General features: G+C 44.8%; 3 long non-coding RNA genes across 11 annotated transcripts in view; all 3 read right to left on the reverse strand.

Annotated features, from left to right (window-relative positions):
- LOC112641063 (uncharacterized) overlaps nt 1-17,873 on the reverse strand; it is a 159,070-nt gene that overhangs the window by 81,603 nt on the left and 59,594 nt on the right. The gene's annotated exons all lie outside the window — the stretch shown is intronic.
- Nucleotides 1,747-9,175, reverse strand: LOC125755335 (uncharacterized). The gene is made up of 2 exons (XR_007411610.1): nt 9,024-9,175; nt 1,747-2,586 (listed from the first exon to the last, which is right to left on the reverse strand). It is a non-coding gene; the product is annotated as an uncharacterized LOC125755335 (long non-coding RNA).
- On the reverse strand, nt 12,155-15,164 carry LOC118355048 (uncharacterized). Its single transcript, XR_004816688.2, has 2 exons — nt 14,931-15,164; nt 12,155-12,401 (listed from the first exon to the last, which is right to left on the reverse strand). It is a non-coding gene; the product is annotated as an uncharacterized LOC118355048 (long non-coding RNA).

Here is a 17,873-nt window from a genome sequence, read left to right on the forward strand (position 1 = left end):
TGATGTTTCATTAGCCTAGCCGGTCGCATGGCGAGAGAGTAGGTGCAGGGAAAGCAGCTCTCCCGTACTGAGCAGAGAAACTGATCCACGTACCGGGTGCCCCCGCGCTCACACAGCACATTTACAGCTCATGCTCTTTGCCCTGCATAGGTTTCTATTCGTGGTTGTTCCTGCCACTAAACACAGACTCACTCCCATTTCAGCCCTGATGTGTGTTCTAGGCACTAAAATTTAGACATTTTACACCTGAGAAAAATTGTAAAACTGAGTCTTGAAACTAAAGTTGAGAACCCCAGAATTAGGGCTCTCTCTCCAAATCACATAAAGCACATATTTCGAGACCCGGTGATAAGCGGGATTTGATGGAGAAGGACCTTGGAGGAGACGCACCCTGTCACATTTCATGCATTACGAGCTTATGATTTAATTTCATTATAGGGGCTAGTAATTAACATATTATAAACCCAGTTACGTGAAAAATATGAGTTCTTTATTTTCTATGACTGACCTTATCTTGCTCTCAAGTTCCCAATTTTACTGGATGGTGGGAAAATTTAAACTTATCACGTCAAATAACTCAATCACGTTCACATTAAATGACCAGATTAATGTGAGCTCTTGGGGTACTTGCAAAATCTTCCAAGGTTTCTTCCGTCTTTCTTTCTCCAAGCCAACATCTCCTGTGGATATAAATAATATCTCAAAATCGTAAATGTCCTAATGGCACAGGGAAGAAGGATCCCTAAATCAGAGAGCTGTCCCTTGTTCTTTCCTCCAGAATCTTGTTGGCTTCCTTAAAAATGTTCATTGCCCCTTACCATTATTTACATCCCTCTAGTAGGTGCTACTGAAATTTATGGCTGGTGAAAGTTGGCTATTTTCTTGGCATGACTGGGAAATCTCCAGGCCCACTCTGATGTCTTGGCCTATTCTGGCTTCCATTCATAGTTCGGATTATCTAAAATCTCAGCTACATTCTCCATGTGGCCTCGACCCAAAGTAGGCCTTCTGGCTCTCTCCTCTTAGCTGTCTCCATGTCATCTCTTCTGATTATACACGGACATTCTGCGTCCTTTCTTTATGGGAGCTCAGGGAAACTTCTGTAGCCAGATTTCTCTCTACCTAAATGAAGCACACAACCATTCTCCTGAGCCCGGCACCCATGCAAACACCGTGCTAATGCTGATGATCCTGTTAGATGGTTTATTTCTAGAAACTCAAAGAGGAAGTGGGGCACAAGCTCTTATTTCCATTTCTTCCACAAATTCTACATTTTATGTTTACACACCTGGCCTCTACCTTTTAAGGATGACCTGGGCGAGGCCGGTGGGGTACATGGGTAGAAATGATTAATATCTGATCTGTTCTCTCTTATCTTCCATCTATCCCTTTCCTCAGAGAACTAAAGGGCCTTTATTTTTTCTCCTCATTCCTGTCTTGCAGACACCTCCTCTATATCATAACGTACCTTTCTATTCTCTTTCCAAAGGATCTTCAAACTCTGGGAAATGAACAAGGGGTGCTGGAAGGGGAAGTGGGCGGGGAGTTGGGGTGACTGGGTGATGGGCAATGAGGGGGGCACTTGGCGGGATGAGCACTGGGTGTTATGCTATATGTTGGCAAATTGAACTCCAATAAAAAAAAATTAAAAAAAAGGGATCTTCAAGCTAAAAGTCTATAGTCGCAGAAGCCACTGTATTGAAGAAGAAGAACACATAGGGAAAGGTTTTCGAATGATAACACACATTACCTGAGCAAAACTTTTTTTTTCTCTCAGAGGCAATTATGATGGTTACTTTGATTTTACTCATTAAACGAAAATTTGTCTACATGGTCCTGGAAAAAATTGTGTTAGCTTAAAAGAAACAAGCACATAAGGATTAAGATTCAATTCCTTGAAAGTCCTCTCTCCAGCTTATGTCCCTGGTAAGTCTTCAAGAAAGAGTTCCCTTACTAAGCCTCCTTCTTTGTCAAGAGCTTAAACTGGGCTCACTCGTATGCAGACTTCTCTTTCCCAATACCAAACGTTGAAGTTGTGAGAGTCCCTGGAGTTCAAATCCCTGAACCTTCTCAAATGGACCAAGACGATGATTAATCCTAGATCCTACCTTTCAGTAAACCTGAGGTTGTTTGTATTGGACGACCCGGTCAGAACCGGGCTGAAAATTCAGTAGGGCTGATCTACAAGAAAGGGGCATATGGGGAGTGACAGTAGGTAGGGAAGGCAGGAGCTGCCACCCCTGTGAGATGCTCCACAGTCGATAAGCCAAAGGAGAAAGGAGAAGCCCCAGTCATGATTGTCATCTGCTCCTCGTCGTCATGTTCAGAATATATCCATCACTCGGGGGGCAACTGGGCCAAACGAAGAAGAGGGATGTCCACGTGTCACAGTCAAAAAGCGGGTCAGGTTTAGTGCAACATCGACCCTCTATGTAGCACTAGGGGCTCTCGGAGATGACTTTGGTCGAGCCATGAGATCGCTGCCGGTGTAGATGCCCAGCGCGCTTTACGTGCCGGCAGTGACTCCAACCTTCTTCAGGAGTTTTGAGGACTCCTTTCCAGCAGACAATGTCCTCACTCCGCCAGCTGTGGGTGAGATATAAAAGAGCATAAAGGAGGCAACTTTTTACCCAGAATAGCCACCGTGTCCAACTATTTTTCTGCCATTAGGGTTTCATTCTGTCAAGACTGAAAAAAAAAAAAAAAAACAAAGAAAAAAAAAAGACTAGTAAGTTTGCTCAGAAGTTCGAATGGTATTGTTGGAAGAGCGTGAACAGCGAGTGGCATCAGCGAGACGGTGACACAGGACTTTCCAAAGCTCGGCCTCTGCTACCAACAGCGACTGGACCAAGTGTCAGTGAATGAGGACACCCTCGCGGGCCCGAGGGCCCTGGGGATAGCACAGAGTAGGACACGACATCCTGAAGGCCCGGCCAGGACAGTCCCTCATGTCCTCTCCTGCCCGGGCCCAGAGGGCACCCTCGCGGTGGGGTGAAGGGGCTCACGGCCTCCCTGGGCTGGCAGCAGGCTGGGCCCAGTCCCCGGGGCCCCCACAGATCCAGGATCAGCCCCCGGTGCCCTGAGGCCCGGGGCTCCAGCCGCCTCTGCAGCCTCGGCACCTGCTGGGGGTTCGGCCCCTCTGGACATCAAGGGCCTCGCCCTGGGTTCGGGGCCCAAGGACTGCGGGGAAGGGCCCGTGCCGGAGGCAGGGCGGTGCTGAGCAGGGCACAGGTGAGGCCTCGGGGTCCTGCAGGTGTCCGCGGGTGCCGCCCCGACGGCTGCACTCAGGAAGGGCCACCGTCCCACGCGGGCAGAGCAGGAGGGCGATCCTGAACCCGGCCTTAAAGGGTCTCCTGGCTAATGGGGGAACAGTCGGGGGAACCAGAAGCCGAGAAGATCATGTGAGAGCCAGTGGAGAGTGCAGGCGACAGGTGGCCGGGGACCCTGGCCCGAGGCGGCGCGGGTGTCCAGCGGGGCCCGGAGCTGCTGGTGACCCAGGTGGGTCAGGCACAGGGGAACCCATCTAGAAACGGGGGGGGTGGGTGGTCAGACATGTTAGACCCACTGCCTCTGCCCGCTCCAGGGCCCGCTGAGGGGCAGCCAGGCGCAGGGGTCCGGGCCGGCGTGGGCCTGCTCCCACCCTCCCCCCTTCTTCCTCCCCCCCCCACTAAAATACATACGCAATAATAATAACAAAAAGAAAAGAAATAAAGCCAGGAGGCCAGCTGAGATCACAAGTGGGGTGATGGGACAGGAAGATGCGGCAGGCGGGGACCCCGGGGTGCCAAGGCTGGCTCTGCGAGCTGACCCGACACCCACTGAGCCTGCGGGGCAGCAGGTGCGAGGCCCCGACCCCCGCTGCCCGCTTCAGTGGATGCGGAGGGGAGCCCATGAAAGGCTTTTAACGTCCCCCACGAGGACCACATGGGCAGCTTTGAGACGGCTCGTTTGAAAGACATCGGATGAACAGCTAAAAACAATGAAAAAATAAGTGCAAACGAGAGGAGGAGAGTGAGCCGGCACAGCTCCTGGAGCCCCGCGCCCACGGCCGCGGCCGAGCCAGGGGGCGGCTGCAGAGAAGGCCCAGCGGCCCCGACCCGGCCGACCCACATCCCAAGGGAGGGCGCTTCCAAAGAGGCATTTATTTACTCTCCGGCTGGCTCCCCAGGGGAAGATCCTCCTGCTGGTGCCACCTAAAGTCCCACGACCTGGTCCACCGTGGCAGGCGCCTCCTGGGCTTGTGGCCCGGACCTCCCGGCCCGCCACCTGCTTGGTGATGCTCAGAGATCTCTTAGAGAATCCGGATTCCTAGGCTGAGCCCGGCCCTCGTGATTCAGAGCCTCAGAGATCTAGGAATCCTTTTTTTATATATATATATAAGTTTCCTACAAGATTCTTACGTGCCCGGTCAGTGTCCGTGGGTGAACTCGTATATTAAAACCACTGTCGTAAAGACTTAAATCCCATGGGGCTTTTTCCCGGGTCCTTAGGTTAGGCTAGAAATCCCTCCCTGAATGGTGCGCCGATGCTTTGGACATAAATAGTCTTCTTGGACATAAATGCAGACTTACTACTACACGGTTCAGGCCACGAGCCGCTGGTGGCCACTGAGTACTTGCACCGCGGCTCGTCCCAATGGGCGCGCGCCGTCAGGGTGAAACAAACACTGACCTTCCTCCAACACTTGAGCGGAAAAAAAGGAGCGTGAACTATCTTTTTAATGACTCCGTATCTTTTATCTGCTGAAATAATATTTTAGGGATATTGGAAATATATTACTGAAGTTCATTTCTCTGGTCTCTTTCGACTCTTTTCAGCGTACATCCTAAAACGCTGAAATTACGTATTTTAATTACCAGTCACCGTGTTTAGCACCGGGCAGCACTATCATGTGTCCTTGTGGATCTTCTCATTGTTTTTTTTTTTTTTTTTAAAGGTATTTTTTTTTAATTTTTATTTATTTATGATAGTCACATAGGGAGAGAGAGAGGCAGAGACATAGGCAGAGGGAGAAGCAGGCTCCAAGCACCGGGAGCCTGACATGGGATTCGATCCTGGGTCAAAGGCAGGCGCCAAACCGCTGCGTCACCCAGGGATCCCGATCTTCTCATTGTTGATCACATTGTAGTCCGAATTCCCAGGGCCCATTGCTCATGACCCTGTGAGATGCCTCGGAAGGGGCTCCACTCCCCCTTTCACGCGTCGTCTCCACCAGGGGGCTGTGAGCGCCTGGGGACCCCAGCTGCGCCCTCATCACCCTCTCCTCCAGATCCAGCATGGTGCATGGCACCTGACCGATGTTCACGAACAGCTGATGTCCTCACCTTCCTTGCCCAGAGCCACACAGCTTGTTGACTGCAGAACGGACCCTCGAGCCCAGGTCACTTGGCTTTGGCTCGCATGATCCTGGCTCTAGTGCCATCTCTGACGTCTCGCTGTCTTACACCCTCTCTCAAAAGATTAGCACAAGAAGCAAATTGAACTAAAACTCAAATCAGTCCAATTTACTACTCATTAGCAGTTTTTTATGAAGACTGGTTATAGAAGAGATTGAAACTCAAAGCTAATGTGACACTTTGAATTATCTCAAGTTGTCACTTTTCCATGCTGTGCTTCACTCTCATTAGGAAAAGTAATCAAGAGCTGGGCGTATTATTGTACGGTGGCCCTCCCTGGTATGAAAGCTTAGCACTTGGAGGTATCCCATGCTCATGCTGATGCTACACTTTCTTACTGGCACAAAATGTTTGCTGTTCATTTTTCCTTGATTAATGTTCTGGGGAGTTTCCGCTTTTTTGGACAACTTCTTCAGCCTGCCAATGAGATACACATATTAATTTCCTCCAGAGGCACTTGCTTCATGACTTGAAGGCTACATTTAGGGTCCTTACAAGGGAGACATCCTGCCATGCCTTTACTCTCCTCTGCTAACGTCAGGGAAGACCTAGGTCACGCAGGATCTCCAAGGGGGGAAAAATTATAGACAATATAAACAATTTGACTTTAAAATGTATTTAAAAATTCACAAGCCCATGTAAGCTATGGTGAGGTACCTGAATAAAGATCCAGAATAGTGAGTAGAGAAGAAATATTTATATATTTTATTTTTTAATCAGTGCCTGGGAAGGTTCGTTATAGTGTCCGACCACCATCTCTTTTTGTTCAGATCCTGAAACCAGCTGTTTGTGTTCTTTATCGTCAAATCCTCGATTTCTGCTTAATTTTGTATCCCTTGCAAAGAGAAAAATGTAGCAGTGCCGTTATTACTCACAATGCGATGGCTCTTTGAAACCTGTTGTATGGAAACATGATAGATCTTCTTGCCTCTGAGGTTCTTTAATACCATTTGTTTAATGCTGGTTGCATCATTATTTATATAATAGCACAATCATTCATTGTGCCACCCGTGAATATTGGCTTCCGATGGCTGTTTCAAAGGTTGTTGCCATGTCTCATTGATAATAGCCCCAAAGGCAGATCTTATCCAGGGTATTGAGGAAAATGTGACTAATCATTCATTTTCTGATTGCTGAATTTATCATTTAAAATTCTGTAACCTAAATGTAGGGAAACACCTTACATTCCCATCCATATCTTCTCTTGAACTCTGTCGTAGTCTATTTGGGCTACTAAAATAGCATACAACAGACCAGCTGGTTCATAAACACCAGAAATTTATTTTATCAGGGTAAATAAAGACTCTTGCACATCCACTTGAATCTGGCACTGAAAGCCGGTTTGGGGATTTGGAATGTTTTCTCTCCCCAAAAGTAACCTTAGGCTCTCAAGAAAATTTGCACATTCCTATCCCAGTGACCTCCAGAGTTCTGAAGGGGAGGCTGTTCTTGTCAAATAAAAAAGAAAAATGCATCCTATTTTACATTATATTCTCTTCTAACTCTTTACATTCAGCCTAATGAAAGTATGTAGTGTTAGGCAAGCATTAATAACGCAAAACTGCAAGGTTATCAAAGTTTGTATCAACTTTTTCTCTTCTAGGCAATATGGTAATAGCAGTAAGAGCATGAATTTTAGCCCTTTTAGAACAGAATTCAAATCCGACCTTCATGATGTTTAAATTCTGAAACATTAGCAAGTTATTTCACCTCTCTGAACTATGATTTTTTTTCCTGCAAAATAGGGTCAACAACAATTGTAAAGATTCAATAGCATAATGCGTGTAAAGTCCTTGGCTAATAAAAGGCCAGCAGTACACATTAGTGAACGCTCCTACTTTACTCTGTCGGTGGCTCCTGGCTCCTAAGACCCAAGCAAGTGTGCTCCCAATTACCCAGGACCCATTACTGCAGTTTGTTGGCTCCAGACAAGCCCATGCTCACATTTCCAACCTCATACTCCCCCTTCCAGAGGAGTTTACTGCATTTGATTCTCTTGGGAATTCTCTGTTCATGACAATGGCAGGAATAAAGGGTTCCTACAAAGGTTAGCCAGGTCCTAACCCACGCTGGAAGTCAGGTCTGGCTTAACCGCTGATGGGTGGGAAAGTGGGCTTCTAAAACAGGCACCACGCTACATCCGTCCCCGCCTGCTTCCCGTAATATCTTTAGATCATAGTCTGAAGCGTGAAATACTATTTTACCTCTAACATATTGTCAAGCTTTTTCTGAAAGTTTACAGGGCAAAACCCTCCTTATCCCATGGAAGATCCTATCCTTTAAAACGTAGGCGTTTCTCTACCAGTATTGGCTACGTTTTGTTACAAATGGTCACTGCAGGTACATAATGCAGTATTTTGACTAAAACTCAGGCTTTGAGCTTACAACTTCGTTCAATTACAGAATCTGGAGATAAATGAACATTTTGTACTGGTAAAGATAAATCAGTGAGACAAGAGATGCAACGATCGCAAATAGAAATAATGTCAAAAAGAAAGTGCTAAGGTTTCGCAATGTAATCGCTTCCTCTTAATGAGTAAAATTTTAACACATTAATTTGCTTGTCAGTGGTCAAACACCTGTGTGCATGTGGATATGTGTGGGTATGTGTGCACATACGACCTTCACTTGAAAGCAACTTTTACTCCATATAAGAGTTCAAATTCCCCCCCCCCCCCAAAAAAAATTAATCATTTTAGGGGATGATGAAACAAACAATTTGGGATTGCTTTCCAAAGACAACAACTCTCCTTAATACCTTACATTTCTTATTTTATAACGCGTATTCATTCATTAGATCAGCAAATACTGTACACTTATTATGCATCAGACACTTAAATAGCCCTTGTGGAATTTACGGGCTATGGGGAGGGGTAGGCGAAAGAAGTTTTCTAATAAAATGTCAAGGAGAAATCAGTTCTGTGAAGCAAACTAAAGCAGGGTAAGAGGACAAAGAGATGGGGAAATGTCTACCTGAGATAGGATAGTAAGGGAAGATCTTCCTGAGGAGGGGGCACTGAGCAGACTTGAAAAACAGCACGGGAGTTCAAGTGGTTGTTTGGAGGAAGCCATCAAAGGCCCGGAACAGGAGCATGGGGTCTGAGGAACATGCAGGAGCTGGCATTGCTGGAGCAGACTCGCCAAGGCAGAGAGTAGGTCAAAGAAGTAGCCAGGACCTGCTGCCTGTGAACAGTGGCTCTCAACAGAGGGTATAAAGAAGGACTCTGCCCCCCACTCAGGACATTTGGCAGTGTGGGGAGACATTTTTGTTTATTAAAACTTACAGGAAAAAATAAATAAATAAAAATAAATAAAACTTACAGGAAGTGCTATTAGCACCTAGAGGCCAGGGACACTGCTGAATCCCCTACCACGGACAGGGCAGCAGCCCTACAACAAATCACCCCGGATGTCAATAGCGCAGAGACTGAGAAACCCTGATATGGGACAATGATGCTCAGTCCTGCATGCACAGTAGAACCATCTGGAGAGTTTTCAAAACTGCTATGCTCATGGCCTTACCCAGAAAGCCTAGTCAGCTTTGGGGCCTAAGGTATCAGTAATTTTTCAAAAGCAGGAAAAGATTTAGAACTGATGTTTGACTTGGTAAGTACTCCCCATACTCACAGTCAGTGAAGTGTCTAAACGCTTTTGCCTTCTAGACTGCAAGTTGTGTAAGGCCTGGGACCCTGAGGACCTTGTTCTCAGCAGTATCTCAGTCTGGCATAGTCACTGACACAGAGGAAGAACTATAAAAAAAGAAGAAGGAGGGAGGGGAGGAGGAGGAGGAGGGGGAGGAGGGGGGGGAGGAGGAGGAGGAGAAGAAGGAAGGAAGGAAGGAAGGAAGGAAGGAAGGAAGGAAGGGAGGGAGGGAGGGAGGGAGGGAGGGAGGGAGGGAGGGAGGGAGGGAGGGAGAAAGAAAGAAAGAAAGAAAGAAAGAAAGAAAGAAAGAAAGAAAGAAAGAAAGAAAGAAAGAAAGAAGAAAGAGAGAGAGAGAGAGAGAGAGAGAGAGAGAGAGAGAGAGAAAGAAAGAAAGAAAGAAAGAAAGAAAGAAAGAAAGAAAGAAAAAACTGAAATGTGAACTCAAAACATCACAAACAATAGTTTTATGGTCCTTATCACCAGCCTTGTGAGTAACTTCAATCAGATGGCCAACAGGGGAGTTATTTAGAATTTCTTACTTAAGCCACAAAATTTTGGCATCCAGATAGCTCCAGGTAAACTTCTCATTACCTGTTTTCTTCCAGGACTCAGCGATGTCACAACCCCACAGCAGCTCCAATTTCTTATATCTAGTAAACACGGTCACCTGGCCATATCCAGTATTCCCCCATCTTAAAATGTTTTGCCTTCATGGTTCCCCTAGTTGGTATAAAGGATATGATACTTAGGTATTTGTTAAATCTATTGATGCTGGGAACCAAGCGGTATCTCTAAAGTAAGATTTCAAGTAAAGCTTCAGGAAGCACGAGAGGGTGCAAAAAGTCACTTCACCTACAAACTCACAAGAAAAAGAGGAAAAGGAAGACCCCCAAGGGAGAACATCTGCGAGATTTCTGTTCATGCCCTTTGCCCATTTCATGATTGGATTGTTTGTTTCTTTGGTGTTGAGTTTAATAAGTTCTTTATAGATCTTGGAAACTAGCCCTTTATCTGATACGTCATTTGCAAATATCTTCTCCCATCTGTAGGTTGTCTTTTAGTTTTATTGACTGTTTATTTTGCTGTGCAGGAGTTTCTTATCTTGATGAAGTCCCAATAGTTCATTTTTGCTTTTGTTTCTCTTGCCTTCATGGATGTATCTTGCAAGAAGTTGCTGTGGCTGAGTTCAAAAAGGGTGTTGCCTGTGTTCTCCTCTAGGATTTTGATGGAATCTTGTCTCACATTTAGATCTTTCATCCATTTTGAGTTTATCTTTGTGTCTGGTGCAAGAGAGTGGTCTAGTTTCATTCTTCTGCATGTGGATGTCCAATTTTCCCAGCACCATTTATTGAAGAGACTGTCTTTTTTCCAGTGGATAGTCTTTCCTCCTTTGTCGAATATTAGTTGACCATAAAGTTGTTCCTCAAAGAGTTAAAAATAGATCTGCCCTACGACCCAGCAATTGTACTGTTGGGGATTTACCCCAAAGATACAGATGCAATGAAATGCCGGGACACCTGCACCCCGATGTTTCTAGCAGCAATGTCCACAATAGCCAAACTGTGGAAGGAGCCTCGGTGTCCATCGAAAGACCATGGATAAAGAAGCTGTGGTTTATGTATACAATGGAATATTCCTCAGCCATAGAAACGACAAATACCCACCATTTGCTTCGACGTGGATGGAACTGGAGGGTATTATGCTGAGTGAAGTAAGTCAACTGGAGAAGCACAAACATTATATGGTCTCATTCATTTGGGGAATATAAAAAATAGTGAAAGGGAACAAAGGGAAAGGAGAAAAAATGAGTGGGAAATATCAGAAAGGGAGACAGAACATAAAGACTCCTAACTCTGGGAAATGAACTAGGGGTGGTGGAAGGGGAGGAGGGCGGGGGGTGGGGGTGACTGGGTGATGGGCACTGAGGGGGGCACTTGATGGGATGAGCAGTAGGTGTTATGCTGTATGTTGGCAAATTGAACACCAATAAAAAATAAATTTATATTAAAAAAAAGAACATCTGCTAATTAGCCAGCCCTCTTCCTCTGTCTCCTTCTTGTGAGGTTTTAGCATCGTTTGACCTTCCATATAGCAGCCAAAGTAATGAATTGAAAATAGCACCACCCTGTAAAAAAAAAAAGCTCTGATGACTTCCCATGGATTTACAATAAAATCCAAGCTCCTTAACACGCCTTACAAAGCCTTAGATGACGTGGCCTCTGCCTACCTCTCTCATATCAGCTCCTTCCATTCTTCCTCTCACCCAGAACTCTTCTTCAGCTATCCTGGCTGCCATAGGTCCTCTAGCCTAACAGCACATATTCCTTCTAGCCCTTAGGGACTTGGCCCTGCCAGGAGTCTTGTCCTTCTAAACTATACACTGCTCATGGCTGTTTGTTATTCAGCTAGCATTTAAATATTGTCTCTTTGACGAAGCCTCCAGGATCATCTAAAGTAGCTCCAATCACACCCTATCACACCATGCCATTTTACCACTGCGCATAATACTTAACCTGATATTTTTCGTCTTTCCTTGCGAACGTTTTTTTGGCTGTCTTCCCACCCCCAACAGACTATACACTTCAGGAAAGTCTGAGCTTGGTCTGCCTTGTTCATCACCGTTTCCTCTGTGCCTAAAGAGATTCTTGTCCCATGGTAGGCACTCAGTTACATTTATTACATGCATGAATCAAGACTGGTCCCTGAATCTGGAATTCTGAACCTGGTTTCCAAAGTCATTTCCCAAGCAACATAGAGAAATAGCCTATAAAAACTAAAGTGTTTACTATCAGATTATGGAGCAGGAAAGCAATTATTGGAACTTCAGGAAAATCACAGATATCTATTATTTCTGAAAAGACAAAGCCAGGGGTACCTGGGTGGCTCAGTTAGTTAAGCGTCTGCCTTAGGTTCAGGTCATGACCCCAGGGTCCTGGGATGGAGCTCTGCATCCAGCCCCCTGCTCAGCGGAGAGGCTGCTTCTCCCTCCCCTCCATGCTCATGCTCTCTCTCACTATCTCAGTTGTTATCTTTCTCTCATAAATAAATAAATAAATAAATAAATAAATAAATAAATAAATAAATAATTTTTTAAAAAGACAAGGCCAGAGACATGCTAATCAAGCAACAATTTTTTCCTTCAATATGAGCTTAAACTACATTGCATCAAAGTAAATTTAATGTTTTTTGGAGGGTTCGCCAATAGCCGGAAGCTCTCAGGAGTGACAAAGCTGAGCTAGAATTGGAGAACTCAGGGACATCCTCACTCTCAGCCCCTCCTGGGCTCCAGCAAGAAAGTGTCCTCAATCATTTCAGAAGGAAGAGTCATCATGGCTTTTGATGATGCCAAAGAGATCCACACTCCTAGAGGCACAGAAGACACATGCAAGACAGGAAAGGCAAAAGGCCATCGTGAGGATGGCACACAGCAAGAAGCTTTAACTGAGGTCAAATTTCATTAAGTCTGAAATTTTATTTGCAGGCACTCCTAAACATACCAATTATTATTTAGCTTTTTAATCTACCTCCTAATATAGGCGTTTCTTCATTCCCAATATATCTCAAGAAATTTTTTTTAAAAAAGTCCCCAAATTACTATTCAGGGTTTTAAATGAAAAGATTAAAATACCATAAATGTGCAAGCTGGAGAGAGTACTATGCCAGTTTTTGCATGGAATTTATTTGCAAAAGTAAATGTCAACTTTAAGATCCCAAAATGGAATATAAGACGATACTACTGTATTTAATTCATAATCACATTCAAAAATGCTACAGCGAGACACATTACCAAATTGCAAATGATTTCAGGTTCTGTACATATAGATGGATCTTGCCTAAGGTGTTTAAGTGCTAAGAGCCAATAGGTTAAAACAAATATACTCTACATGACATTAATTCAAGTTAAAAGTTTTAAAACGGAAAGTGCTCTTCCACTAAATGGTAATGTTGTTCCCTAACAAACTGCCAAATCATGCCCTTGTCAGGAGAAATAAGCAGAATAACAAAAGATGTGCCCCCAAGTGCCTGAGAGGCAGAGCGTGGCATATTAACTAAATCGCATCTTCCAGAGTAGATGGTTCCCCGCACCCACCCCCAGGCAGCAGGTAGGAGCAGCGCGGCACTATCCTGCACCCACAGAGCTCAGCACGGCGGCATGCCACCACGGGAGGGCCCTGCGCCCCCCACACGAGCACAGGAGCTAAAGGTCACGCACCTCTGCTCCTCTGAAGGTATCAGAGATGCCTTTTAAATTCTACAAATACAACCGGATCTAAGTCTTTGCACTCCCAAGAGTGAGAACCGATGAGATGGAGAAACAATGCAGTGCCCAGGTTTCTCATCCACTGTGATTCAATCAAGTAAGAGCATCGTCCTGACAGCAGATGTTCCTAGAGTACATTCCTCTCACTGCCATCATGGGCTGTGCCCATTATTACTTGGTTTTCTTTCTGATTTAAGCTACACACACGCACCTTCCTCAAAGACCCAACACTTCCTCTCCAGAAAGGCAGGACCTCTCCCCCACTGTGCCCCCCCAGAAGGCTTGTCAAATGAATAAAAATGATATCAAAATTGTTGCTTGATCTTATGACCGGTGGGTTTCCAAGGAAATCCCCAAGATTGTGGAGAGTTTCTCGAGGAAGGAAAGAAAGGTGTTAGTCAATGTTCATACTCAAGGAGGAAGCCCAGTTGGGAGGAACATTCCGGTTTCCATGTCTAGAAATGGCAGAGGTTTTGGAATGACTCTTCTCTGACAGGCCTACAGGCAGATGTTTGTGACTTGTTTTCCTGATGGCTGAGATCAGCATAACCAGGACCTTCCCCTGAGTACCAGGCATATTGGCACAGACATGAGACCTCTAGTGGGACATGGAGGAAAAGGCAAGATTGGGTGGAGCAGAAATATTTATACTGAATCAGAACACCCGAATTCTGCTTCTGCTATAAATCAGTTCTCTTCCATGGCCTCAGTTATGTAATGTCTCTAAGCCCTATTTACATCCTCTGTCAAGCTAAGATGATAATGCCTGCCTTACAAAGGTGTTGTATTGTTATTTTTTTTCACTCAACAGTTAGTGTCTGTGTTCTAAGTGCTGAAAATGAAAAAAGCAAAAATATAGGAACCTAGATATTATTAAGCTGTAATCATAGTAATGAGAACAAACATGGAAACAGACACTTAAAATAGGTAGTAAGATAGTATGTCACCCTGACAGATTCTGACAACTGGGAGCAGATGGGCATGATCCCTCATGACATTGCAAAAACATCACCACAACCAGGACTACTCAACCAGAACTTGAAGAGAAGGGAGAAGGGATCCGATGGCAGAAATTCTGAATTGGCTGAGATTAAATCTGAAGTTTCAAGGTTTACTCAGAATTCAATTAGATAGGGACGCCTGGGTGGATCAGTGGCTGAGCGCCTGCCTTTGGCTCAGGTCGTGATGCCAAAAGCCCGAGATCAAGCCCGTTGTCCAGCTCCCTGCATGGAGCCTGCTTCTCCCTCTGCCTGTATTTCTGCCTCTCTCTGTGTGTCCCTCATGAATAAATACAAATCTTAAAAAAAAAAGAAAAAGAATTAAATTAGATAAATGTTTTTTGTAATCAAACCAAACAGACTTGAAAGGGAGATTAAGTGATGTCTTAGGCCAAGATCCCCAGAAGTCCATCCTGAGGCAAGGAGTCCTGCATAAGTGAATGATCGGGGAAGTGTTCCTGGGAGAAACCAATAAGGGAGAAGGGCAAGCAGTGCATGGAAGAGAAAAACTAGAGTAAGAGTTCAGGCAACGTCCCATAGAAGAGGCTTTAGCCCACGTCTCAGGGTGGAGAGTGCTCCTGTCTCTTCAGTCTTTGGCTAAGAGCCCCCTCGAGAGTTCTAATTCCCACACACCTCCAGCTGTCCGGGGTTCCGGGAGAAGCAGCCCCATAGTCTGAGGGCAGTCCTCCAAAGAAGAATTTCAGGCCGAGGGAAGTGAAGACACAACGACATCAGGGGAAGAATACACATGAGTCATAAAAGGGATACGAGGGACTCTGGGAGCGACACTGATGGCATCCGACAGAGGGCCCAATCGAAGTGCCAGGTTCACTCCCCACACCCGACAATGTGGTCTGAAGTATTCCGGGAGCTATGACTACAATACAGAATGACCATGGCGTCCCCAAGGAGATCTTGACCAATGCGGCCTGAGAAGAATGGGAAGATTTTTAACAGACTGTATGGTCTCTCTTTTGAGGGACATCGGACTTATAGGAGTTTCCTGAAAGCTGACTGAATCTGGGGTTAAAGCTTCATCCTGTGGGGTAGTTGCCTGGCAAAGCTTAGGGACAAAATCGGAAGTGGAACCCGACTGAAAAATTAGTGAAGAACCAAGTCATGGAATCTACACTGATTTTTATAAACAAAAGGTTGGGAGTTGAACAAGAAAAGTGTCCGTGCCCAGGAGCCAGATGAAAATGAGACACAAGAGTCCTGACCTTGAATCGTGGCAGGGCAGGGTTGTCCTGGGCAACACGATGGCAGGTGGTTAGAGACGCTGCATTAAGAGTGCCCAGGAGTCAGGTCAGGGTCAGACCTCAATAGAATGTGTGCGTTTTCAGATATGGAAGGAGGAAATGACGTTGAGGAAGGAGCTACAAGCGTGTACAAGGAGGGCCAGCAGTTGCTGTGATGCGCACTGAGAGGAGAGGGAGATGAGGTGGAGAGGTCATGTTCAGTCAACTTTGTCAAATGCCCCGCGAGCCATTCTGAAACAATTTCCACCTAATCCAGTGGCCAATAGATTTGCTTTTCCATTTTTAGGAAGGTTATACAGAGGATAAATTAGAGCAGAAGGAGAGAGACAAGTTTGAAGTCTGCAAAGTCCCTGTGAGATATAATGTGCAATGTAATTAATAACCTCTCCAAAGAGATTTTTTTAGATCAGGGAACTAGCCCACAGAAAAATACACCAGGTTTCTCTTAAAAGATCTTTATTTCTTTGTGTGCTAGTTATGCCAATGGTAATTGCTAAGGGAAACACACACACACATGCACACATGCACACAAACTATTTTTTAAAACTCTGAAAAAAAGGCTCGATCTTGAAAGCATCTTGTTCTTACAGAAGAATATTACTGAGATAAAATAGGAACTGGATTCTTTCCTAGCAAATAGAAGGCAGAAAGCTAGCTCAAGAGACAAAATTCCAGCTCAGGCCTGGGATATTGGTGAAATAACAGTAATGACTGAAAGATCTCAAACTGCAGAGAAAGCTGGTATAAGCGACCAGCACCCTGTTCAAACAGTAACTTGAAGCAAGGGAAAATCATTAATGGATGATAAGACAAAAGAAAATGAGCACCTTCCCACAGATGCTAACCTAGAGCAATAATAGTGAGATTAGACTTCAGGGGCAATTGTACAGAGCCACTAGAGGCCAGAAGCAAGAGAAATGAGTGCCAGATCAGACCATGGGAGAAGAAAGAGCCTGGAGAATCCATGGTTGGGCTTAGAGACTGGAAGTGCAGCGACTTGGGGAGAGTGAGGCAGATGGGGAGTTCAGTGTTGTATGTGCTCAGCATCCGAGGCGAAGATGCCTCGTAGGTGGTTGGAAATGTCTTCAGCTCAGGGAGAAGGTGGCTCTGGAGATACAGATGTAAGATTCATTTCTATTTAGATTGTAGATGAGCCCTAGCAGACATAAGGGAGAGAGGCTTTAGAGGTAGAAAACAAACATTTCAAGAACAGAACCCTGGGAAACTCCAATATTCAAGAACCACCGCATCTCAAGAGGAAGCTCGAATAAAGGATATGAAGACGGAGTGGGCAGAAAGATGGGAAATGATTAGTGTGCTCTACACCCAAAGAGCAAAGAGGTTCCCAGAATGAAAATCCGACCACGATGACCTGGGCCTGACTATTCACTTCGTATCTCAGTCTCCTCACCTACAAATTGGGGATAATGGCATCCACTTTCTAGAGCTGTTGTGAGCCTAAATGGTTTAATATATGTAAAGCGTTTAGAGAAGGGCCAGGAAGAGAGCAAATGCTATATGTGAGTTAATAAAAAACCAAAGTGCTACAGAGATATCCCTTTGGGTAAGTGTGTTGGTGCCCGAAAGCAGTTCATTGGTAGTTATTGGTGACAGGTGCTGTCTATGAAAGCACAACACATGATAATTATCATTTAAAACTTTTATTTCCGTACTTGCTATTATTTAGAGTTTGTGAATTCGAGGGAGAAAATGACAGCAATGTCTTTATAAAGAAAAAATGCATGGGCTAACACAGAAACCAAAAATACACCAAAGACTAGATTAAGGGTGATTTTAGCACAGCAAACTAAAGTATGAAATTATCACCCACACAAATGAAAAAGACACATGGAGTTTTTATTAATAACAATATTAGGTGTCTGAAATCTCACTAGAATTATTTTAGAAACACAGATGATCAAACAGATGTATGCTGCATGTGAATATGTGAATAGTAAGTGACACAAATTGTAGCTGGGATAGTCACCTTAAGCTTATACATTTTTCTGTCTCATTATGACATTTGATGAAAAATGAGATATGGCTCCGAAGAATATAATTTTTTTATTTATGAGCACTGGTATGTCTATCATATTGTACAATCTTATACCCAGAAATGATTGCTATCCTTTATACTTTATACTTATTGAGTGTTTATTATGTGCCACGCACTACTGAGTATATTATATTATTCATCCATTTAAACTTCACAGCAACCCAATGGGGTAGTTAGGAACATCTTCATTTCACCTGCAAGGAAGCCACAATACAGAGAAGTCAAGCAAGTTGTCTTTGGTTACACATAGAATAAGTGGCA

This window comes from Canis lupus, chromosome 6 (assembly GCF_003254725.2).
Source record: "Canis lupus dingo isolate Sandy chromosome 6, ASM325472v2, whole genome shotgun sequence".
Taxonomy (NCBI): domain Eukaryota; kingdom Metazoa; phylum Chordata; class Mammalia; order Carnivora; family Canidae; genus Canis; species Canis lupus.